The 26,987-nt window shown below is 36.2% G+C and overlaps 1 protein-coding gene across 4 annotated transcripts in view; it reads right to left on the reverse strand.

Annotated features, from left to right (window-relative positions):
• The window catches only part of LOC103461792 (uncharacterized protein C21orf62 homolog), a 60,450-nt gene extending 48,108 nt beyond the window's left edge, over positions 1–12,342 (reverse strand). For 2 of the 4 annotated variants that reach the window (XM_017303760.1, XM_017303759.1), the window contains exon 1: positions 12,084–12,331. The gene's annotated coding sequence lies outside the window, so the exon portion shown is untranslated. Of the gene's footprint in view, positions 1–4,097; positions 4,231–4,368; positions 4,527–12,083 lie in introns of all 4 variants that reach the window. The other 2 variants (XR_001776411.1, XM_008404149.2) reach the window with 2 other exon arrangements.
• Between the last annotated feature and the right edge of the window lie 14,645 nt (positions 12,343–26,987).

A 26,987-nucleotide genomic window follows, 5' to 3' on the forward strand; every position in this document is an offset into this window, starting at 1 on the left:
CCAAAAAAAAAAAAACAAAAAAAAACCCCAACTTGAAATCTCTGAGCTCCAAAAGTCAAAAATTTGCAAGTAAAACCTCAAAATTTCACATTTTTTTCTAGCAAATTTTCAACTTTTCAAACAACAATTTTGCCATTGAGTCCGTAGAGTTTAGATAAAACTTACAAGTAAATTTTTAGCAAGATATGAGATTGTTTTACGTAAATGTTTCTTTAATATTGATAAAAAAGTACAAGTTTCACTGTCAGATTATTTAATAGCAATGAGACATTTTTCCCATGTTATAAGTGAAATATGACAACAGAACAAGAACTTTTTCATCAAATTAAGAAACTATTGACTTAAAACAAACTCTTATATCTTGCTAAAAAGTTATTTTAAGTTACTTTTGTCTTATTTCACCTGTACTAATATATTTACACAGAAAACTAGACCAAAATACTTAGTAAAATGTTGTGTTTTTGCAGTGTAAGTCCAGTTTTTCTGCGTTTTTAGCTCCTGTTGTCAAGTCAAGCTGCTATATTCTAACCTTTTTGATTACTTTATTAGATCAGAAAGGGTTTTAAGCCAGTTCAGTTCCTGTTGTTTTGATGCAGTCAACAGTGACAGGAGCCACTCAGTTGTTTTTCCTTCTTAAATTCAAAGGAAGTGAGTGTGAGGCGGATTATCTGCGCTGTAAACACAAACACTGACGGATCGGATGGTTCAGAGGAGACAGAGAATAAAAGATGCTGGGAGTTCATCCTCTTATCTCCCCATTGTTGGAGTCATCTTTCTAAGAAATAGAGGAACTTCTTTTACATTTCAGGTCAGGATCTTCATATGAGTTCATCAGCAGTGAGCATGGGAATCAAACAAGTAGCGTAGATGTGACTGACCGCTAACCTTACAGCAGAGAAGAATGTGCTTATTCTGACAGGCAGGTTAAATAAACGGCGATGTTGGAGCTCAGAAAAACAAAAAAACAAGCGAGCAGATAAACAATCCTGCAGGCGAAACAGAGAGCGACAGAACAATGGGGCAAAGGTTCCCGTCAAGGAAGGCTGGAGGGGAGGAAGAGGCCGGCCGGCCGGTCGGGTCGGGTCGGCTGTGTTATCATAACAGCAGCTACAGCAGTGCTAATGTGGGAAACCAAACATGGATGTGACTGAGAGCAAGAAGGATACTCTCGGTTTTCAGCTCAGACCTGCAGCAGCAGGAAGAAAACTCTGAAAAAAGAAAACTTTAGCGCTCAGAAAGCGGGCGCCGTGTTTACACAACATTTTACGGTCAGGAGCAAGAAAAACAGCTGATATTTCTCTATGATGGAGTAATGGGGGCAAAAACTGGGAGATTTATTTTACATCGGGAATTTCTGAGCAGCGAAAGTCATACATGTGCAACAAAAAACTGAGAAAATTTCAAAATAATTTGAAACATTTTCCAAAGAAAACGTGAATTTCAAAGCTCTGAAGGTTGGAAATTTCTGCCAAAAAACTCCGAAATTTTGAGATTAATTTCACATATTTTCAAAAAAAAAAAGGGAACTTTGGAGATGCAGAAGTCAAAAACTCAGAAATTCTTGATCTCAAAAGAAAGATAAAACATTAATTTCTGAGCTCTGAAGGTTGGAAATTTCTGAGAAAAATCTCAGAAATTTTTAGATCAATTTCACAAATTTTCTAGAAAAAAAAAGTGGAATTTTCTGCATGAAAAGCCAAATTTTTTTGACGAATGAAAATCAGAAAATGTCCACGTTTTTTGTTTAAGTTCATTGAAATGTTTCTGAGCTTCTTCTCGCACATTTTTGACTTTTGTAGCCCAGAAATGTCCAAGTTTTTATAGAAATCTTTTTTTCTTTTAGAATGATCCCAATATGGTGTCATATTTCTCTCACTGTTATTTCTAACATCCTGGCTTTAGAAAACAAACCCTGGCTTTTTTCAGAACGGCTGCAGATCATGACAGGAAACAACAGGAGAGCCAAAACAATAGAGAAACATTTTTAAATCTTTCAAGAAGCTCATTGGATGCAGAGTGGAGGAACATGCTGGTTGTTTCCATCAGCAAAGGAGGAAAACCTCAAAGGCCACGAAAATATATAAAAATCAAGCTAAAGCATGTGGAAAAAATGGAGAAAAACAATTACACTGTGGCATTCATGAATAAAACAGAAATGTAAACTGATACAAAATACAACACTGAACATTAAAAGTCCAAAGGAAGAGACTTCAGTTGGTAAAACCAACAGTTTGCTGTAAATCCAGCTCCCTGTTTGCTTCAGTGTTTGTACAGCACAGCAGGTGTCCCCCACATTAGAAACCATTCTGCTGCTGCCACCGCGTCTCCGACTGCAGAGGTTAATCCCTAAAACTAATGCTTCCACATGCACACAGGCCGTCCTTCACTGCTGCATCAGATGCTATCAATAACTCCACCCTCCGCCTCAAACTGGCCTTCAGAGCAAATAACTGATGAGCTGAATGGAAACTTAAACTGACACAAAGAAATTCAGAGTTTTTCTGACTAATTAAACACCAAAACCAGCTAACCACAGCAGTTTTCCTCTGAGAAATTCAGCAAAATGAAGCATGCCTCCATAAATATCACGCTTTAATAAATATTTTTTTTATAACTCAGCTAACTGATATTCTAGGAGGATCGTTTCATTTTTAAAAGCAATAAAATCAATAAATCTAATTAAATTAGCAAACCAAATAACAGATACTACTTTGTAAACTCGAAACCCAAAAATGTCAATACACGAGTTACAGCTACAAATGTGCGTAAAACTTTGTCGTTAGAAAAAAACAACACAATTTTGCAATTGCCTTTCAACTACTTCCTTTACTTTGTTGGTAAATAAGAAACATAATTGAAATCACACGTGAATAAGTTTGATCTTGCAATAAGCCATTAAAAACATTCCACCTCCTACCACTTCCTGTTGTTGTTTTGTCATTTCTGCCAGTAGTAACATCCGGCTGTTGATCATGTGACTCGTGTGATGCAAATACAGTATTTCCATTGAAGTTTTGCAACAAACTAATTTTGATACAGTTGAAAAATCCCCCTTACTGGCTTAAAAACAAGTTTTTTTTCTGGGGTGTTTCAAATGAGCAAATTTATTTTCATGATTCCAATTTGTGCAATTTCATGGTCATTAGTTGCGTTTTCATTACAAAAGTGAAATAAACTTTGGGAATATTCTGCTATTGCTGAAAAAAATAATAATTTCACCATTTGCTGTGTTTCTATTAATTAAGATTACAATTAAAAATCACACCTGAATAAATTTGTTCACATAAGTCAATAAATACTGCACCATCGTCCTTCCTGTCGTCATCTTTGTGATGTCGTCAAGTTTGTGACATCTGGTTGTTAATCATGTGACTCGTGATACGAAAAAAGTGTTTCTATTGCCGTTTTACAAAATACACTAATTTCACTACAGCCGAAAAACTTTTTATTGAAAAACATGAGTTTTTTTCAAGATTGGTGTGTTTCTATTAAGCAAATTTAATAAGAAATGGTCATTTTACGAGTTTTTTTTTTTTCGCAAGTTCTTATGCAAAATTTGCTTTTAATATTTACAAGCTTTGAAAAGTAACTAGCTTCAAGAATATGCTATAGAAGCTATAGAACCTGAACCTTCAGTCACATAAAGACAGTTCTAAAGTCAGCCTTCCGTCACATTGAAGAGTATTTCTAGTGTTAGAGGACTAATGTCTACTTTTTTCTGAAAATCTGCTTTTAATATCAGTGAGCTTTTAAAAGTAGCTTCAAGCTAAGTTAATTATCTTTCTTCATTTAGAAAAAACTCATTCTACAAATTTGCTTTTGTTAAGGCGAATTCCTCTTCAAAAATCTGAAAATATACATTTTTATTTAATTTTGTTAGCGTCATAAAATAAAATGAAATATTTTACTTTGAGTGTATTTAGAAAATACTTTTTTGCAGCTGTAGTTGAGTTTTATTTTGTAGCAGCGAAACCTGAACATTCAGTCACATAAAGACAGCAACAAAGTCAACCTTCTATCACCTGAAGAACATTTCCACTATAAGACTAATGTCTGATTCACAAAAAACTGTAAATAAAAGTTATAACGGTACTAACCTGAATGCTTTGCTGAAGTTTGTTCTTAAACTGATGAGTTTTCACCAGAATCTCACGTCTTATTCAGCATCTTGTGATTCGCAGCTCTAAGCTGTCTGCTGACGGTTCAGGTTGCATCTTTCTGAAACAAACGCTGAGCAGCAGAAACCGAATACAGACCACAAAGCATTTTTTTAATAATCCTCAGTGTCACCAGTTCAGTTCCTGAGTGATATCAGCTACAGCGTCCCTCTGACGAGAAACAATAGGGATGAATATTGGCAGAACTCACTGTTGGCTGCTGCTGCTGCTACTGTGCATGACCAGGCATGAAACAACGAGCTCAGAGGAGGGCTGAGAGGATTAAAGTCAGGGTCAAAGGTCGCAGGACAAGGTCAAGGGCACAGGTACACTCAGGGTAGGGTTTTCTGCAGGCTTCTCAGTTGAAATCTGGAGTTTAGACAGAAATTTTCTGTTATTTATTTGCAGCAGCAGCAGCAATTCAGTTCTACTGAGTTTTGTTTCAGAAAAAAATCACCCCAAACGCCTTTAAAAAAGTATTTGCACCCAATGAATTTATTCTGTTTTTGCTTTTTTTGAACCACTTAAATTTTTCATATCATCAAACAAGTTTTAACAACAGAAAATGTCAACAAGAGTGGATAGTAAAAGTTATTTTTGAATGAAAAACAAAGTTCCTGTTCTAAAACAATGTAAAAAGTAAATGCTCCCTTTTGCGTTTGCAAAAACATCGCTAAGGAGGAATATTGGCACACTCTTCCTCCTAAAAGTGCTTATTACTCTCATATTACATTAAACTAGTTTCTACTGTACAGGTAAAAATATTGTTTTATGTGTTTAATTACATTCAGTGTTTGAGTAGTACACCTGGACAGCTTTAATTAATCTTTAATTTACATTTTGGATGTTTTTGTACTTCCATTTGGGTCTCTAACGTTTCTAAAATCACACCAACCAACCAGCCATTTTTTGGCAATAAATTAATGTTTTTATGGTGTCTGGAAAAATATTTGGGATATAATGGTACAAATCAGCAGGCACTGCCCCGTTACCTAGCAACCCCAGCCCGTTACCAAGTTAAGTTCCAGAACAGTATGGCCAATTGGTTTTACTACAACTGTATAGAACAGAATAGTATAGAATATACTTTACTGATCCCCAAGATGGAATTGCTTATTACTTCACAAGCTACTCCGAAGTGTTAAATATCTGTAAATACAATATAAGCGATATAAAATGTACAAAACAAAACACAAAAATACATTGTACAATGGCTGCTGGAAAAGATTAGTGTTTTGTTGATGACTTTGGACTTTTCCAAGGTTGTTGAAACCACTTGCTGCATCCTTGCTGGTTGTGCTGGAGGCTCTACTAGTGCTTTTCAAAGATGTATGGTTCAGTAACTCTCCATCTGTTTGCAGTCATTTTCACACGCGAGTGTAAATGTGGAGTTGGGCCAGCAGCAGTTTATTTGGATTTAAAGTGACAAGATGCCCCAGAAAAGATGAGATCTCATTATAAGAATGAGTTTGTGCAAAAAAATGTAATGAACATGTTTTGTATAAGCCTTAGAGCTATCCTAACCTTTAACTACAAAACTTTAAATGCAAATAAAGTTAGAATACACCAAAAGGTAATCAAACTATGATGTGAGGAAAAAACAACAAATTATGCCCGTATGGAACAAGTTGGCAGCCAAATCCAGAGTAAACTGTGAGCAGGACGCCATCAGACCTGTAACAGCTGAGCTCATAAAGCCGTTCTCCTCCGACTCAGACTCCAGCAACCAAAACCTTTTGTTATTTTGTGAAGACAGCATGACATTTCCAACATGTCCGCAACATGTTCTTGAGCCAAACATCAAACAGAACCGCTGCGTCACCTGACAGCCGTGACCGTCATGTTTCTGACGCTACAAATCGAATTCCTGCCTCTCTGGCTTTTCAAAGTGATTCCTGTGTGACATCATGCTAGCGTTTAACCACAGAAAATCCGATTCGCCCATCATCAGCTATCAGGACATCAGATATGTCTCTCTAATCAACATCTCAGGCCCTAATGGACATCCCGGTGGTTTCTGGTGGAGAATCAAATGAGAGAAGAGGGAGGTTTTAATCTGGTCAATTACTCTGTATCTTTCGGTAATACAATCAACCCGTGAAGGCCCAAATGACAAGCCCTGAGAGGCTGCAAATTAAAAGCAAATGCTTTGAAAAAAACGCATTGTCTGCCACTGTTTAAAAAAAACAAACCCCTCAGCAAATCAGATGGTGGAGTCGATACGATGGAGTTTCTTTTTCTTTAGGAACAAAATCCCTACTCCACCATGAAACAAGATTTTCTACCCAGAATCAGGAAAAGTCCAAAGCTCCAATCCACTTCCCTACTTCTCATTTTGTCTTCCTTTATTCTCTTTAATCTGATTGGAAGGTTTTAATTCAGAATAAGGAACCAATTTGGGTTTGTTGGATCTTCTCTCAGTTGGCTGAAAGTTCAGAGATATAGAAAAATTGGGTTCATATATGGAGTAATTAGCCAAGTGGCTAATTTCCATTTCGAGTCCCCTTGGCACTCGAAATGGAAATTTCGTTTGTGTTTGATAAAAATAAGCAAAAGCTTCATAAACTGGAAAACTGGATAATTAAATATTTTCTTTTTTTACAATTTACTCTATAATGGTTCAATAATTTTGACTTTAAGTTAATAAGTTGAATAGAGTTAGCATAATGGCTCTAAAAATTGGATTTTATGCAATGTTTTAAACACAATATAGCTAATATTTTTGTTCAGCCATTTGACACTATGAGCTTCAGTCATTTCACTTTGGTGATAAAAAGTGTAAAACCCATCAGAATGTGTAATACTGACTTGTAATAGGCCAGTCAAACTGCATTAGTCAATGCATTGCAATAGGCAGGGTGATAGTATCAGCATTTTATCACAGGTTGTAGAACTGACTTGCAGAATCCAGAGCATTAGCATTTTTTAACTACAATTTGGCTCAGCTTAGCATTGATGCTAATATTAAGCATCACAACACTTTTCTCACTTATTAGCAACATTTTGTGTAGTGAATGGAGTAAGTAATCATAGACAACATGCTAGTTATGCTGAACATGATACTGATAGCAATCATGCTAAGATTAGCATTTTGGCAAATTCCACCTTATGCATTAATTTGAACAAAGTTAATGGTCTAAGTACAGCTTCATCAACATATTTATGACTCTCCACAGGTTTTTGACTACAATTTAGCTCAGCTTAGCATTGATGCTAATGTTGAGCATCAGAACGCTTTTCTTACTCATTACCAATGTTTCATATACTGAATGGAGTAAGTAATGACAGAAAACATGCTAGTGATGCTACACATGCTATTGATAGCATTCATGCTATTATTAGCATTTTGGCTCATTTTAGCTTATGCAACATACTAAATGGTACAAATACAGCTTAGTGAACATGCTTCTGACTCCCCGCAGGTCATTGACTACATTGCAGCTTTCTTTAGCATTATTGCTCATTTTTAGCATCAGAACGCTTTATTAAAAGTCCGACGGACACACTTTGGCAGACCCCATAAAATTTCTGCAGGAATTTTCTAGTTATTATTATTATTATAGATAAAGTAATTTTTTTATTAAGTATATAAATAAGTTAATGTAGTGCTACTCTTACTCAAAATCCGGTAGTAACTAGTTAGTTACTCAGATTTACTTGAGTAATTTTTTTGAAAAAAATTTACTTTTAGAAGTATTTTACTGCGCTGTACTTTATACTTGTACTTGAGTAATTTTATTTTGAAGTATCTCTACTCTTATTTGAGTAAAATTTCTGGATTTCCTACCCACTGAATGCAAAACAAACACGTTTTAACCAAAAATTCACCAGAGACAGACACACACCTGCAGTTTTTGTTAAAGTTTCATATTGACAGAAACTGATTTGGAAACATTTTGTTTTGCTGCTTATATGATTTATTGCCATTTTGGTGCCTAAAATACAACAATTTCCACTTAACTTCATAATTTGGTCCATCTGATGATGTAATTTTAAAATATTAGATGATTGATAATTTGATCAGTACCTGAGTACACTTTTTACCAAATACGTTTTTTACTCTTACTTATTTCTTGGCAGCTACTTCTCACCTTTACTTGAGTAAAACTATTTTGTAGTAGTTGTACTCTCAGTAGAGTATAATTTTTGTTACTTTACCCTCCTCTGGGTGTAACACACTGATACTGATGGCTGCTCTCCACCTTCACATTAACTCATTACTGCTCCACTGAACCGCCTGGCATTTACAGTGACGGATTCCTCTCATCTCGCCGCGACCCGACTGAGGTCTCCGCGCCGCTTCTCACACACCAACAGCCCCGAGCAAGCCGCATATATTGCAGGTTTAATACGGCGAATCCATTTTTAGGACTGAAGAATGTCACTAATTCCAGCAGGCAATCAGCTTTTCAGACCGAATCTGCAGTTTTTCAAACTCCTAATGGCCTACGTGGCGGCTGGATTGATCACTCGGTCGTGACAGGAATACCTCTGTGGTTTGGCGTTGAGGTGCTTTTTTTATTTTCACAGACTCCGCTGTGAGTTTGATGAATGCCCCGGTTCCTGCGGCGTTCCGGGATCCGCTTCAGTCTGTAGACAAACTGAATCGTCCCCGAGTGTTTTTGGTGATTGATGTCGCTCAACCCAGTGAAGCAGAACGGAGTTAGAAACATAACTTAATTAGTATCCATTATAATAACAGAATAAAAAAACATTATACCCTCATTAGAGCTTCAGACATCTTGATTTAAAAAATAAATTAATCTGTACTTGAACTGAAAGGGTCATAATCCAATAACTGATTCACAACATTTATGGTGATACATATTAAATAGTTGGATACATAATATATCAATAATGAACATCTAAAGGGTGAAATATTTGAACATTATTCTTTTTATGGTCTTGATACTATGATGCAGTATCAGGATCAGGCTAAGAAAATTAAAATAAATAAATAAAATTATGAGAATAAATGTTAAGAGACTTAAATCATACTATTACAAAAATATTGTCATATTACGAGACTTTAATACCAGAACGATGTCAAAATAAATGTATATTATGAGGAAAAAGTAATCATTTTAAAATAATTAAATCTTAATATTACTTTATATTCTCGTGTTATTACAACTTTATCCTATAAAATGACTTTAATCTTGTAATATTATGAATATATTCTCATAATACTCTGACTTTCTTTCCGTATGAGTTTAGTTTCATTATACTATGACTTTCCCCTCTTTTTTTAATCACTTTATTCTGGTAATTTTATCTTTTTCTCTCCCTAATGCTCTGTCGTATGCTACAGATTTTCATTTAAATTTAAAATATGGTACACAAAAGAAATATCTCCATGACATAAAAATAAATAAACAAATAAATACAGTCATACAAACAGAATCAGTTTCAGAAAAGTTTGTGTGTAAATGAATCCACACAAATTCGCCTCTGAACGAAGTTTTAAACATGCCAAACCCATAGGGGGCAGCATAGCGCAAAGCTACAACCTGACAGCCAATCAGATTGCTTCAAAACAACAGTTAGGAATTAAACATGTTCATTTATACATTGAAGTACTTTTAAAAGGTGGATTAGAAAATAAAGTTATTAAAACACAAAACGATGTTGATTCGAATTATGTGAAAGGAAATGTGTGGATATATTGGGGCATTATTTATTGCAGACTGTTTTATTATTTCGTCAAATGTTTTACCGTATTATATTGGTAAATGTGCTTATAAAAGTAATATTACATGAACATGTGAAATAAATATATTATGTTCCATAATCTAATAAATATGTGTATTGATAATATACTACAATATGTATTCAATTTACATTTTTTTAATAATGTTAATATCACAAATTTCACTAATTATGCAATGATTTTTTTTTGTTTTTTACTGATTTTTGCCATTTTTGTTCCTCTAGAGGTCACAAAAGAAATTTTAAATATGTTAGTTTTCTTTGTGAGTTTCCACTCAACCTGCTCCTAACCAAAGTTTTAGCTCTGAAATGGCATCAGTGCCTGACTTTACATCTTCTCCATGAATCATTCTGACTAACTTCTCACTTGACCTTTCAGATCTGCAGAATGACATTAAATTGTATGTTTCACTGACTCTCAGGGAGGAAAAACACCCACTAACTCGTGACATGGAGCGAACAATGTAGCATATGATTCACTCTGCGGAGTCATTTCACTGAGAATTTTTAAAAAAACTTTTCTGACCTCATTCTGTACGCAGCTCCATGGCAGGAGCTGAAGAACTGACAGCTACACAATGACACTTCTCAGATATGTATATTTTTATCTGAGATATTTAGCTACATGTTAGCTTAAAAAAAACTAAAATAGATCATTTTTCTTTTTTAAATTTTTTTTAGAGATGGTTGCTTTTATAGCTTTAAAATAAACAGGTTTTCGTAGTTCATTTAACCAGCTAGTTAAAAAGCTAACTAGAAAGAATCGGGTTTTAGGGTTTGATCCTTCAAACCCTAATTCCAACCGTAATTCGACTTTATTCTCGTATTATTTAAATTTTATTCCCAAACGGTTATTTTCATAATATTGTGATCTTATCCTCTAAATATTCTGACTTTATTCTTGTATTATTCCAACTCTATGCTAGCATGACGTTTTAGTTCTAACTGTGTGACTTTGTTCCCATAATTGTCACTTTATTGATGTGCCATTTCGACTTTATTTTCATCATGCCTTTATTATTGTACAAACGTATTTTTATAATCCATTTTTTTTATTTTTATTTTTTATTTATATGGCCCCAATACTCAATTGTAGTTTTTTTTTCAACTATAGTACTCATATAAAAAAGAAATTATTATACTAGACTCCAAATAAAAAGTATTTTTTAGGAAACCCAATGTAAAAAAAGAGAAGTTAAAAAACAAAAAAAAGGATAAGAACCAATATATATATATATTTTTTTTTTTCTTGGCACTACCAGAGCTCCGTACAATGTCTTTTTGATCAAGGTTTCTGGTCCCTTTCGTCTGTCAAACTCAATCGCTGCTCATCAGGTTTTAGCCAAGAATCTGATGTTTCCATGGAAACCAAATATGTTTACGTTTGACTGAGGGGAGTTGCAGTAATGTCAGTGATTTGAGAGGCTGATAAAGTCAGACAGAACCAGGCTACTGAGAGTTATGAAGATGTTTCTACAGTCGTTAATGGAAATGAAATAAAATAAATTTCCTTTGCTAAACCTTCTTCGTCATCACCGCACACATCACGCTAATCAGGAGGCAGCATCTTGTAATCTTGTTTTCCTAAAATCAGCTGTGTGATGATGAATAATGGAGTGCATTTCAAAGCTGAAGACATGTTTTCTTTTAATCAGACTTCAGTCTCCCTTTCTCCTCCTCCTCTGCATATATATATATATATATATATATATATATATTTTTTTTTTTTTTCGGCCCGTCCCTTACACCCACACATGTTCACATCTGTGTGTTTACTTTGTTTGAGCCGTGTTCTCCGAACGCAACATTAGCTCCGTTTTGTCACTCATCGCCGCGTCGTGTTAACACGGTGACCTTTCAGCGCGCAGACTGACGTATCATTACTGATACCCTGCCGGGGCCCCAACATGGCCGCCAGCTACACACCATTACAAAGCCATCTAACGGCCTTCGTGTAATGACCAAATCACTCCCTTATGGTGGAACGCAGCAGGCGTTTAACGGGAACGATTCACATGCACAGAAAAACGAAGGTCATAGCTGGACGTAGATGAGAGCAGAAAGTCATGGAAAGACGCGGAACAGAAACTGGTCATTGTCCCATTTGGGTTGGGGGTTCGGGGTGTATTCACACCAGGCCTCTGGCAAATTATTTATTTTTCGTTTCGTCTGTAAAGTTACGCTAATCATCAGCTTCACCTGTATAAATACACCTACCGCGCACTCCTCCGCCATTCGCTCCGAACCGACCACCAGGTAGCAGCCCCGCCGGAAGGAGAAAGGCTTCGTCTTCCTCTTCTTCTTCTTTCTAATTTTATTGCCGGATGGCAAGGAGAAAGGCTGGCGTATTCCAGGCATTTTAAAGATGCTTATTTGTCTCCCGAAAAACGATAAAATTCCGGACATTTTTATCTGTCAATGAAATCCTCCCCGGTCCGAACTTGAACGTTATGCTGCTAGCTGCTAGCACTTTAGCATTCGTCAACAATTCATAGGCGGAAGTGAGAGCCTTGCGCAACGTAAATATTCATCCGGCTGAAACAGATGCGCTAAATATGAAAACATAATTTAAGGACGATTAGATGCTAAAACGATGCTACGGAAGTACGGAAGAGTGTTGCTGTCACGGAGAAAAATAAATGTTCACGGTTTAACGTGATATTGTATAAACGTGATAATTATATTGTGTAAAGGTAATAATTATGTTGTATAAGTGTGACAATGTGATATAATAATATGTGATAGTTATACTGTATAAACGTGATACATATTGTACAAAGTAATCATGTTTATACAATACAACTATCACGTTAATGCAATATAATTATCATGTTTGTACAATATAATTATTACATAATAACATGATGGTGTTTGAAAATTTTAATAGTCGAGGTACTCAAATCATCTGAAGAATTGTTACAGTTTTAAAAATAATTATATATCTAAAAGTTGCCTTTCAGAGCAAAAGAAAGGTCACCTCATAAAAAATAACGATACATTTTCTTTGACATTGTCTTCCAGTTCCAGTGTTAAATGTTCGATTTAAAGTTCATTGAGCTTTGAGAATGTGTTTTTGCATTATTATGCCATTATATCACTTGAAAATAAATAATATTGTTTATCGCAATAACTTCTGCGACAATTTATCGTCCAGGAAAATTTGTTCTTGTGACAGGACTCGTATTTATGTAACAGATTCCAAAGTGGCTTTTTCCCTGGACATATGTTTTGTTTTGTCTCTCTGAAGTGTTGGGTCTCATAAATCAGGTGCAGAGCTGCTTGGTGATTTAAATCCATCAGCACTTTGAGGAGAGTTGGTGAAAGTACCCACTAGAAAGTTAGTACACCCCCCACAACCTACAGCTCATATTTTAGATGTTCAAGCTCGCTGCTCTGCAGGTCAGACATGGATTATGTAGTTAAACAAATGCTTCAGCCGGCTATCAAAACAGCCATTAGCATTTCCGCGGCTGCTAATCGGCGGTGTTGAGTAAACGAAGAGGAAAACCTCTCCACCGGCTTCCCACACATTCGGTTTAATGCCTGTGAACACACGCAGAGACACGCATGGAGGCGTTTAATGCTGGACTTTCACACAGTCACAGTCGCTGTGTCACCGGATTCCTGGCCCCACGGCGGGTTCCCAGGGGCCGATCGGGCCCGGCCGCCCCGGACCGCTGAGAAAACAATTAAGTCATCAGCGCCGGGCTCTGTGGCGGAGGAAAGGGAAACTGGCTGCTATAATTTAAAGGAGGAAATGGGATTACAGACAGAACAATAGACGCTTCTCAGATATTCAGTGAGTCTATTCCACGCAGGGAGAAACGTCGAGTGTTTGGATGAGTTTAATGTGAGCCTCTGCTTTGAGAACTATAGGGGGCGCTGTGGGACACTGTCACAGGGCATGCATGAACTAATTATTCTATCAATTAAATAAAATGTTAAAAAATGTGTACTTTTTGTACCAATTTTCATTTACATAAGCCTTTTTAAAATGCAAATAAGTAAATAATTCAATTACTTTTTAATAAGAACATGCAAATTTTACTGCCTAAAATGCAATATAAGCATTTTAGGCACTTTACTACCTAAAATCCTGATATTTGTATAATATTTATTTGTTTGTATGTTGCAATAATCAATTAATCACATAATTATTTTATTGAAATGTTTTTATTTTATTGTATTTTATTGTATACCAGGTGAAACCATTTGATGAGTTCTGGGTTAAACATATTTATAAACAAAGACTTTTTCATCTCAAATGCAAAATTCATATACTATTTATCCAGTTTGGACCTAATTTATGCTCTGAATAGGTTACATTTTTTTCAGTAAATTAACTATTTTTGGGTCTGCTTACTCCGGTTAACGATTACAAAATTAGTTGACGACTATTTAAATAATCAAATACTGGTTTCAGTCCTAGTCTGAACATGTAAGAGGCTGTAAGGTTTCAGTTTGGTGAATAAGTCCCTTCACAGTGAGCAGCGTGGCTGTGAACGACCTCTGGAAGAACATGTGTTCTGGTTTGACCCATCACCCACTCTTTGAACTGCTAATTGTTAATTACTTTAGCTGAAAAGCTCTGAAACCATCTGTGATTGATTTTACAGGCCAGCCCAGCGGCTCTTTGATGCTGATTTATTTCCTGATTTCATGAAAGTCAGAGAAAGGTTAACACTTCTAACTCAGGACCACACAGTTTAATTAAAGATTTTTTGCTTCCAGATTTATTGCTTAAGAGCAGCTCAATAATTTAAATCAATATGGAGACTTATTGTAGACAAGGAAATTTAGATTTTGAATGAAAAGGATAAAAAGGAGCCATTATAATAACTTTATATTGTGTTTGTTGAAAAAAAAAGTTGATCAAAAAGCTTTTTTTTCTTGTGTAACATCCTAATCCGATTTTTATTTAGAATTATTTCCTTGAATTCCTCAGAAAATGCATAATTTTCGACATTAATATCTAATTATTGTCAATATAGCAAACAATAAATGTGACTGCATATCATTCAAAGTGGATATATATACTTTCAAATCCCTCCTTGGCACTCATTTTGGTGGTGTCAACTTTTGGCAGTAAAATTCCTCCATACTTCTGATATTGTCTAAGACTTACTGAAAGTAGATTGTAAACAGGAGGAGATTGTAAATCACAAGGGAAACAATGATTTAAAAAAAGCTTTTACATTTGTCTTATGAATGAATGAATTAATGAACAAATAATTTGCTAATTTTGAACGTTAACTTGCATAAATCCTCAAAAGTGCTCCAATGCCTTTTATCTTAAAGGGGACATATTGTGTGAAATTCATATGTTCCATGTTTTTCTACTTCCATTTGAGTTTTTATTGGTTTATTTCAGCCCACGTGCTAAAATAAACCATCCAGATGTTTTTTTGTCAATACGTTCATGTGTTTTGGTGTCTGGAAAACGAGCTGTTTCAAAAACATCACAACTGTTAAAGCTCCAGGACTTTTGGTATAATGGCTGCTGGAAAAGACAACTGTTTTATCTTGTCGTGTGTACCGACCGGTGAAACCGGCCGGTACACATGGCCAGTTTCACTGTACCGGACATGTGTACTTAGACTTGCATGGCTTAATTGTTGAGCCAAGCATATGCTACTGGCAGGATCAACCAGGTAGACTCCCAGGTGAGTGTGTCTCCACTGCGGTTCGGGTTGCCCTGGTAGCGTCTGAAAAAAGAGCGCCTTTGGTCCGGGGGAGAGCCCTCTGCTGCAGGTTCTTACTCCCGTCTGCAGACAGAGGGTTTGAGAAACGAACGTTTCTGGATGGTTGACTTACCATGCAGAAACCACTTTTTGCATTTTAGTTGCTTGTGCAGAAGGCCCCACTACTGCTTTTCAAAGATGTATGGTTGTATAATTGTGGATTCATTAGGAACCATTCTTCTATGTGAGTCTAAACGTTGAGTTGGATATTTGCATTTAAAGTAAATCTTTTTCAAAAGTGTTACTCAAGTAAATTTAGTTGAGTCAATGTCACTATCTGACTGCATTTAACACTCAGGACGTGTAGAAACAAGCACGACTCAGCTCCAGTAACTTCAAAACTTTATTTTTTGGGGGACATTTTCAGATAAAATCACCAATGCTGTGAGGACCAGCCGACAAAATGTGTTAAATCATCTTCGATGGAGTCCAGTTTCATGGTAGCTAGGTTGAGTTATGAGTTGTTGTGACAGTCAGGGTTCATCAGATAAAGTTAAAGTGAGCTTGAGCTAGCATTCTGATGAGAGTAGCAGCATGTATGAGTGTAGGTGTGTTTCCAGCGGAGGATATGGCCGAACCATCTGCTGTCAGCACAGATGCAGCTGTCAGCTGCTTCTGCCTGAACGTTGCTTCGTTTTACGGGTCACAAAACTTTCCATTTCTCATCTCAGAGAAAAAAAACAACAAATACAGTTCAGCGTTAGAGCAGCTTCTGTAATAATAATGCGCCAGAATCCGCTCAGCTGACAGGTAGCGCATCCCAGATGGTGACATCACAGCAGGTGGCCGTTCCCCAAAGCAGGTAAAATCTTACAGAAAGCGCGTCGATGAGCCGGCAGTGACAGGACCGTCAGATACGCACGTCGTCCCGGAGATGAAGGACTCGTTCCTCCAAACATTTTTTTTCCCATGACACCCCAGGGAACCGGGGCTGCAGCTCCTGCCGACAGTCTGCAGCTTGTGGGTTTTACAGGAGAGATTTATGGAAAGTCTGATGAAGTTTGTAATCCTCGCTGAATTTAGGAAACTTTTAACCCGAGAAACCAGCTCTCAATGTTCTCACTTTATGTTTCTATAAGAATTGGGAGTTACTCAGATGAAGTTATAGACTCTGTTAGCATAATGAAACATAATCTGCTGGGAATTTTTTACTTTTTAAATCTGATTCTGGTGATTATTTTTCCAGAGTGGAATCAAACGACATAAAAACAACAAGAAATTTTGGAAAAAATAAAATTTGCACATTATGCAGATTTTGAAGCAGCATCATCTTTACTTTTTATTTGACCCACATTTGTGTTATAATGTTTTTATTGATTTTAAATGTCATGTTTTCATTACCTATAAGTGGAAAATCATCACAATTATCTAAAATAAAAGCTGGAAAACACCAGTCTGTGTGTAATTAAGGTTTATAACTTGTTTTATTTAGTATTTTGGGGAGAGATAGTGACGTAGCATTAAGATTTCTGTTCCATCAGCAAAACTGCACAATAAAAGTGATTATTTATTCAAATTGGTTGATTTATGTAAGAAAATAAAAATACACCAGTTCACTATAGATCAATAGTTAATAATAAAGCAGTTAAAATAGTTGCTATTAATGCTGATTAGCTTAAAACGACTGAGCTAGCAGTTAGCATGTAAACGATGAGGATCGTTCATCGTGATTGGCTGATTTTGGGTCGGTTTATAGCAGTTTGATCAACATCTGGCTGTTATTGGCTGGTCAGCTGTGTGTCGGTGGGAACCTGAGTGTGTGACGGCCTCCAAGGTCATTTATCCTCCTTGTGACCTCACTCCTTTCTCAGCCTTCCCCCCGCCACAATATCACTTCCTGTCCTGCAACAAAAGGACTATTTCTGTCCACAATGATCTTCCTCTGACAGTGACACAGAAGGACAGGAGATGTAAATTTATACCAGACTAACGTAATTCAAGCCAGCCAGGTTGATGCACCGACAAGTGTTTGTTTATGCAGAGCATGTTAACAACACTTTTATATTCGTGCCTCTCTGCAAAACGGAGAAGAATATAATGGTTAAAGTCACAATTCTGGGAAGAAAACTGTGAATTCTGAAAGTAAGAATTCTGAAATTAGTCAAAGTTCTGACATCAAAGTTGATTGAATTCAGAATTCTGAGAAAAAAAGGCAGAATTTTGAAATTAAATTCAGAATTCTGTGAAAAAATTCCAAATTCTGAAATGAGTCAACATTCTGAGATTAAATTCAGAATTCTGAGAATAAAAAACTAAATTAAGAAATTGAGAATTCTGAAATGAGTCAAAATTCTGAAATTAAATTCAAAATTCTGTGAGAAAAAAAATCAAAATTCTGAAAGTAAGAATTCTGAAATTAGTCAAAATTCTGAAATTAAAGTTACATCAGTTCAAAACACTAATAAACAGATTCATGACTAATAGATTGTGCTTTCTGCATGGAGGTTTGAATCTTAAATGATTTATAGATTTAATAAAAAAAATTTATTTACCTTTTTTGGCGGGTAAAACTAAAAACAATGTTTCCCTATTGTAATTTAATGATTTTTGTTGCCTGCTAGTAGTTCAAATTTGCCAGATTTGGGGTAAAAAGTCTGGACTTCGCTGCTGTAACTTGAATAATAAGAGCATTTTGAAGTACTTCAGCTCCTCATGCATAAATAAATCAAATCTAAAGAGTCTGAGATGAATTTGGGCGAAAGTTTAAATCAGACATTAACGTCAAGAAGGGATGCGTCCCATAAACAGAATCTGCTCTGAGCTAATCGGTGATGTCTGGTGTTGATATCCTGTTTGTGTCTGGACCTGCAGCTCATTGTTGGTTCAGGTTCAGATTCTTTTAACTCCACCTGGTGCTGACCCTGTGACCTTTGAGGTCACGGCCCACTGCAGGGGTCTGATGACAACCACAGAGATCCACCAGGCTGCAGCCAGAACAGCGTCAGAAAAAACTGCTTCTGTTGCGTTAAAAGAGTCAACAGATGGACACCCAGGTAAAATATGCAACATGTAAACATTCCTGTGTTTACACTGCAAAAACATAAAACATCACCAAATATTTTTGGTTTAATTTCAAGTGCAAATGTCGAAGTTAATCTGAAATAAGACAAAACTAATTTACAAGTAACTTTTCAGGAGCTTGTTTTAAGCCAACAGTCCCTTAAAAATGATCATAAAGTAAATGTTCCCAGGGTTGATTATTTAACTTTAACGAGACATTTTTTCTCATTATATAAGTGAAATAATCTGCAGTGGAACTTCAGTTTTTCATCAGTGTTAAGGAATTACTTTCAGACCTACATCCATAAAATCTGACAATACAACTCAAAGCAATCAAAAATATTCGTAGTGTCAGAATTATGCATATAGGTTTATTAAAGTCCTGAAAAGCTGAACATACCATAAAAAGAAGATACTTTTGAATGGATTATTTCAGACTTTAGTCACATGTGGAGTTCCACAAGGCTCTTTCCTCGCCCCACTGCTTTTTTCACCTTTACATGACATGATTTAATGTCTCTGAAGATTTTCAAACATCATTTATTAAATTCAGTTTTATGCCGATGATTCCTAAATGTATTGAACCATCAAAAAGAAAACATAAAATAAACACAAAAGCATCTTCGAAAGTCCATTAACAGTTCAGATTAAAGTTTTTCAGTATGCAGTAACTTAATTTTGTTTAGCCTCAGCTCAGCAAAAAATAAAAAAAACTTTTAGATTTATTTACTTTTGGTTTACTCACACAGGATAATCTTTGTTGTGTTTTAAAGATGCTTATTGATACACAAATGAATTCGAGTGGATGTGAACAAATTGAAAAATGCGTAACAAGCAAAGAGTAGTTTTGTATTTAAGAAAGAAAAAGAGCTGAATGGCTGATTTGTGCTTTCTGCTTGGGGGTCAGGGTGCAGGAAACCCAAGACTGGGCGTTACGTCTTGGTGCAGGGATGGACGTTTGTATTATTTTTCCCAGAGGTTGCTATATTTATGTCTATTGTTTTGGGCTTGGAGCTCCCCTCTGTCTGAGCACATGTGTCCACTGTCTCTGTATGTGTGTGTAGTGATGGCCAGCTGGCCGTCCTCCAGTAATGAAAATAACATGCTGACCAAAGGATGACCGCAGTACTTGAAGATGACAACGGCAGCTTGTTTTCTTTGTCCCTTTTTCCACTAGTTTTTTTTGTTTTGTTTTGTTTTGGGGTCAGGTTGTTAAATTCCCACTGAATGCAGTCGTAAACAAATACAGATGAGGCACACAACAATAGCTGGGAAGATGCACAGAGGATTCAGCGTTTGTATAGTTATTGTTGAGACGTGCGTCTCTGAAGTGATTCGTTTTATTTTTTTACTTTATGCAAAGGTTATTGTCCTTGGAGGCCGTTGTCCTGTGTTTCAGATACTACCTGTTAATGCGTACAGATTCCCACTGCTTAAAAAACTTCACACCTGATAGACTGATTTGGTTAAATGTTGCAATGCTGTAAAAATGCAAACATTATGGCGCTAAATTGGGGACATAAAGTTTGAATAAAAAAAAAAAGGAATCTGAAATATTACTCCTAAAGGTGTTTTCTTCCTGGTTGTCCACTAGATTTGGTTAATTTGAGGACCAAAATTGAAACATCTGTTACAAATGTTGCAATGTTGTATAAATGCCAAATGCTTCTATGGAGCTAAATTGGAGCCACAAAGTTTGGCCAAAAGAAAAAAAAGTTTGAAACTGAAAAATGACTCAACGTGTTTCCAAACCTGATAGTCCGGTAGATTTGGTTCAACTTGTCACAAATGTGGCAATTTTTAACAAATGCCAGATGTGGGTGCTTTATGGAGCTACATTGGAGCCATAAAGTTGATCAAAAGAAAGAAGTTTGAAACTGAAATATTACTCCTAAGGATGTTTCCACACATGATAGTCTGGTAGATTTGGTTAAATTGGGGACCAAAATTGTAACTTCTTTTACAAATGTTGCAATTTTGTAAAAATGCCAAATTTGGAAGCTTTCTGCAGAGCATAATTGGAGTCATAGAATGTGATATAAAAATAAAAAAGGAAAGAAACTGAAAAATTACTCAGGCTGTTTTCACACTTGATAGTGCGGCAGATTTTGTCAAATTTGTTACAAATGTTGCAATTTTTTAACAAATGCCATATGTAGGTGCTTTCTACAGCGAGAAATAGAAGCCATAAAGTTTGATTAAAACAAAAACATATATAATTTAAACTGGAATAAGTTTGAGTATGCATAAAAAATTAAAAGTAAAAAATAAACATTTTAAGTAAAAATTAAGACTTGATGTTAAAAATAAAATCAAAACTACTTTTCAGATTTATTTTTTTTTCAGTTTTAACCTGTTTTTGTTGTCCAATTGCAAATTAATTTTTCAGTTTAAAAATTATTTATTTTTAAACTTTTCTTTTTTTTCTGTCAAACAAACTTTATGTCCCCAATTTAGCTCCATAGTTTCACGAAGTAAGCCCCGAACATCTATGATTTCCAAATCTTTCCTAAACTTCATCAAGATTTTTAGCATTTATTTTGAATTTTCCTGCATTTGCAGCTATTTTTAAACAATAACATATATTTGGTGTGATTGTTTCAGGAATTACTGAGCTTTTAATACGAAACTAATACTTGAGTTTTGACTAAACTCATGAAAAGAAAATTACTCAAAGAGACCAAAAACAAACGAAAATGTTTCCTGTGACTCTGACCAAGAATGGGTTGGATAACCAGACGTGAATTATACTTACATTTAAATAAGGTTAACTTTAATTGTCAGTCTTCGGTGCATGGCTCTAACTGCTAACCTCGCTCTTATGGTGAACAAAAATCAACTTAAAGGCTAAAAATGTGTTCAGTGTCAGGCGTCCGCCCTGGTGGTCAGCAGAAATCATGGCCACCCACCTGGATGAAGAAGAGTCTGAGCACAGATGCGAGGAAGAGCGTGTTATCTCAGAGTCCTCTGGCGTTGTGACACTGCACTTGTGTTTGTTCAGTACATTTGTCTTTTTGTTTGTTTTGGGGGTTTTCCTGTGCCAACGCACAGAGCTTCAGCAGAAAATAAGATTTAAAAATGTTCAGGTTGTCTTAAAGATGAAAACATTGAAATAAAACTGAGGTATTTGTTGTTGCACCATGAAGTCTTTGGTTGGGATGCGACATAAAAAGGTTGATGTTTCGCACACTTTTACAAGGTTTGTATTACGATCAATTATCACTTCTTTAGCATTTCAAGAAAAGCAAAACAAAACAATGTTGTACTTCTTCTCACACAAACACCAATCAACAATATATAAAAATCACTTTGGTTATTTAAATAAAATATATTCAGTAGTTCTAAACACAACTTCAACGCCGGTGAGTTGATTTATTGACTTATTTGCTCTTTGTTCTGGTACGTTTTGTTGTTGTTTTCCCCCTTAATAATGATGTGAATCAGAAAATAACTGTCAAAAAACATCCTGACCTACATAAGTTGAATAATTTTATTTTTGTTGTGAGACCTATTGGTTATGTTCTGTTTTGTTATAAATGTACACATTTTTCATCCATTCTCTGATCTAATTAGTTATTTGTTATTTTGTAGATCATTACCTCTGTTTGTTAATTAATTAAAAAAAAGCTAATTAATCTTCTGTAACTCAGTCACTCAATTACATTTTTCCTAACTTTTCTCCATATTTCTCATCATTTTATTCATAAAATCTGAAATTTATGCAGCTTTAATGGCTGATTTAAACTTATTCTGCAATCTTGCTATGAAAGATTGTCGTTTTGTCTGAAACATGGCTAAAAATGCCAGACACATCAGATGTTTACTTCCTCAGCACTAAAGAGCGACATGTAGAGAGAGTTTCGGCAGCTGGAGTTTTAATGCAGCATCCCAACACTCCCAGTTGCCTCCTGTGGAGACAGAACCAGTATGGTCCCAGTAACACCGGGGAGTAAAGGTGAGAAGCAGTGAAAGTCAGGCGCGATCCAGGACTTACATTTTTTCCCTGGAAGCGTCTGAGTGACAACAACAGATGGCGGTTTGACCGAGGCGGCCCCCTGCAGAGAGGAGTACGGAGTCCCCTGGAGGTCAACAATCACCGCCAAACGTAATGAGTTTACAGTCCAAAGCAGCAGAGTAAGTAAAAGCTTTCTAACCGTTTTAGTCAAGATTCTCCTTCAAGTCGTGAGATAAACGATCTCTAAACACATCAGGTAGTGAGTTATGGCTCGATAAGGGGTGAATACATTAGCCGAGTTTCCATTAACAATAGAACTGTGCAAAATGGAATCACAAAAATGGAAACATGCCAATTTGAAAATAAAAAAACACTTGGTTTTTGATAAGGTTTTGCTCTAGTATGAGATGGTTTTTCAGCCGTATTGAAATAGCTGGAGTGGAGACACTTTTTTTCTCATCACACGAGTCACATGACCAACATCCGGATGTTACTACTGGTGGAAACGACAAAGAAGTCGACAGGAAGTGGTAGAAAAAAGATTGTTTTTGTTTGTTTAGTATTAGGGTCAATGCAGATAGGAAAAAAATTAGGAGTAAATTTATGCCACAAATTTCAGAAATTTTGCGATTAATCTCTGAAATTTTCTTCTAAAAAATATTTCTGAGTTTCAAAAGTCAAAAGTTTACCAGAAAAAAATCTGACATTTTAGAGTAATCTTTGACACTCCCTCCATCTTTGTGTTGTCCTGATTCCATTGAATCTTGCACATTTTTAAATTTCGGTAGATTTTACAGGCAGTGTATTAATTTTTTTAACTCATGCCACATTTTATGCTATCGATAATTTGCATAAAATTCCCTTTGATGTGTTTCTTGTATTTTTTGGTCAGTAGTTTCCGATTGCGCTCATCTTTGTATTTTATTAGCTTCTATGAAGGACACTTTATGATTTTTATCTGTAAAACTTGAGAAAACAAACTTTCTTCTACTAAAATGTTTAACTTATATAATTTTATCTTATAAGCCCGTATTTGGAGTTATTCGTTGTGTTTCATGTGGAAAAAATGGGGAAAATGATTCAAAACATGGAAATAAAGGCTAAATTAAACATTTAAAGAGGGTACTTTAAAACTTTTATAAGCTAGAGTAACAAAAACCTAATTTTCCTGCAATAATGTGATGAAAAGCTTCAAAGCAAGACAAACTAAATCAAAAAATCTAACTCAATTAATATCTGCAAACCAACCACTAAATAAGCAACAGATAAACTGATACTTTTCTTTTTTAAATGCTCTTATAAAAGCCAGCAGGTGTCATGAAGATGTTTACATTTCCTAATTTACCGTCAGAGGAATTTGCCATATGGGGCTTCACCTGCAGGTGGGCCGCCGGGGTCGGAGCTAAAGGTTGAGCCGTTAACCTGGGACATTACGGGGTCAGCCAAAGGTCACAAACTGGAAACATGAACACCTGCAAGTTGTCTTAAATATTTACAGAAACTCTGACAGAAACAGACCAGCAGCCGTGGAGGAGCAAATCACCCTGGATTGAAAACAAGCTTCTTGATCAGCTGCTGACTTTTAGAAATGATGCAGGATGTAAATACTTACTTACTTACTTACTTACTGACTTACTTACTTACTTACTTACTTACTTACTTACTTACTTACTTACTTTGAATGGGATTTTTCAAACTAAATATTTACATATATAATAAATGTAATTATAGCTCTAGCTGTGTTTTAAGTTTGTTGTGCTGCTTAAAATTTGAAAATAACACCAACTAACAAAAGAAAGCATTTCCTTAAATAACTTTATACATAAACAAATTAATTTCTCCATTATCTACGTAGGTGACATCACTGATTGGTCATTGATTAGTTAGAATTTGCTATTTTTATATTCACGGCTGTGACGGTGCTAACCGCTGGGCCGCCGTCTCATTGGGCCGCCGTCTCACTGGGCCGCCATCTCACCAGGTCGCCGTCGCACCGGGCCGCCGTCGCACCGGGCCGCCGTCACACCGGGCCGCCGTCTCACCTCTCCTCCTGCATGCAGCTGTCAGTCAGGGCGAAGAAAGGCCAAACGGAGCGAAGGGCCACACTGCGACTAATCAAATTCCCTCAGAAAGCTGCAGGACTGGGAGGGCCGCTCCGAAATAAATCGGATAAATGGGGACGCCGGGGACCCAAAGGGAGCGGAATGATGAGAGCCAAGCGGGAAAAGCAGGAGAATCGATTAGTCAGGCCTTTCAGGGAGAGCCGCAGCGCTGAAACACGTTTCACTAAAAACTTACTTCACTCGTCTCAGTTTGCAGATGAATTTTATTCAGACTGATGTTTTAAACTTTCTACACATTTACTCAGACATTTCTGGAGAATATCTGCCTAAAACCTGGTGGAAGTTGTTCATAATAGCTGCTGTTTATTTCCCTTAAAGATATGCTAAAAGCTTTCTGATTGTGTTTTTAGAGGATAATTACTCCGATAGGAGGATATAATTTGGCTTTTATAGAACCACCAGGGACAAAAACCCCATTATTCGTGACCTAATGGGCAAAATGTTGATTAAAACTGCTGTATGTAACTTGTATAAGAAATATCTTTTATATATTTGTTGAAACTGTCACCATGAATGTATTGTTTCATTTCCAGCTGGCGTAGTTCTCTTTCACACTGGACTGTGTCAAACGAACCAAAGTAACTGAAAGAGCTGTTTCCCTCCTCGCCTGGTGGGGCGCTGCACCCAGAACCACTGAAGGAAACGACAGAAAAATCTCTGAAGAAAACACGGAGCTCAGCTTCCTTCTTCACAAAGGGTAAACAGATTTGGAGTAGCGTCAGGTTTTAGGTGTTGTACGATTTCTCTTCTGTCTTTGGTAAAAGATCACGAGTCATTTCTCCTGCTAGTGCTAAGCTAGCACGTTTGTTTTGGTTGTATTTACCCAATTTGCACTGCACTGTAGTCCACTTCCTGCTTTTGGAGCTTCAGGCTGCTTGGTGTTCACAGACTGATTCGAGTTCGGTTTCGGTCGATAAGGAATTCACACCTCTGCAAACAAATCAGACTTTCTAGACAAAGGAACTAAACAGAGCTGGTGTGAATATTAAATAAGTATTTCTAGATTAACGAGACATTTTTCCCATAAATGAAATAATCTGCCAGAGGAACTAAAGCTTTTCATCAATACTAAATAATTATTGACTTAAAATAATCCCATATACGTTGTCAAAAAGTTACTTTTAGGTTAGTTTTGTCTTATTTCAAGTGAACTAATATATTTGCTCTAGAAACTAGGTCTAAAATATCTTGGTAAGATTTTGTGTTTTTCTGATTAAAATTGAAGAGTAAAGAAAATCTTTCTCAGAAACTGTTTCCATTGATCATATAATGGCACAATTTGACTTTATGAAAATAAATTTGCTTAATGGAAACAAGCCAGTTTTTACTAAAAAGTTTTGGAGCTAGCATGAGGGTTTTTTTTTTTTTTTTTTTTTTACCATATTGAAATTGGTTTATTTCATAAAACTACAGCGGAAACACTTTTTCCCGGTCACAAAATTAACAACTGGATGTTACTACTGGAGAAAACCACGAAGAAGAAGAAGATGACAGGAAGTGTTTGGATGATGATGGTATGTATCTTTTTAAATAACTTATCACCTGAACAAACTTATTCACATATGATTTAATTGCGTTTTTTATTCAACGGAAACACAGCAATTATTAAATTGTGGGGATTTTTTCAACATTAGCGGAATATGCACAAAGTTTTGCGGAAGCAGAAATGCAGATTTTCACAGAAAATAAAATGTGTCTCTTGACAGATCCAACCTTGTTAATGTCGTTACTGAACTGAAAAGTCGTGTCATCGTGCAAATCTGTTCTCTGGTTTTCCTTATTCCATATTGGTACGGCTCTCCAGGGTGACCGAGGGATCACGAGGCTTTACGACCAGGGTCAAAGGTCATCTAAGTTTAGCTGCCTCCCAGAGAGGAGCTGAGCGTTTCTCCAAAGTTTGCTGCTTCATCTTTGCTCATAGTGGCTGTGATTTAGGGTGGAGGCCTATGAGGCTCTATTGTCTGGATGAAGTAACAGTTTGGCTTTCATGTGCTGTAAGAAACCCTCTGGGTGTCCCGATATCAGACCTGCAGATCTGCCTCCCGCTGCAGGGAGAGAACATGGAAAACACTCAGAACAAGCAGCTCACTGTGAAAACACAAACTATCACCAAGTGGTTCTGGTCCAGTTTCAAGTATGATAAGTTAACTTGAATCAAGACAAAACTAACTTAGAAGTAGCTTTTCAGCAACATGTAGGAGCTTGTTTTATGTAATTCCTAAATTCCGACAGAAGGCCCCTGTGCCGTTACCTAGCAACCCCAGCCCAGCCCGTTGCCTAGCAACCCAGTTCTAGTTCCACT

The sequence above is a fragment of the Poecilia reticulata genome, linkage group LG2, assembly GCF_000633615.1.
Source record: "Poecilia reticulata strain Guanapo linkage group LG2, Guppy_female_1.0+MT, whole genome shotgun sequence".
Taxonomy (NCBI): domain Eukaryota; kingdom Metazoa; phylum Chordata; class Actinopteri; order Cyprinodontiformes; family Poeciliidae; genus Poecilia; species Poecilia reticulata.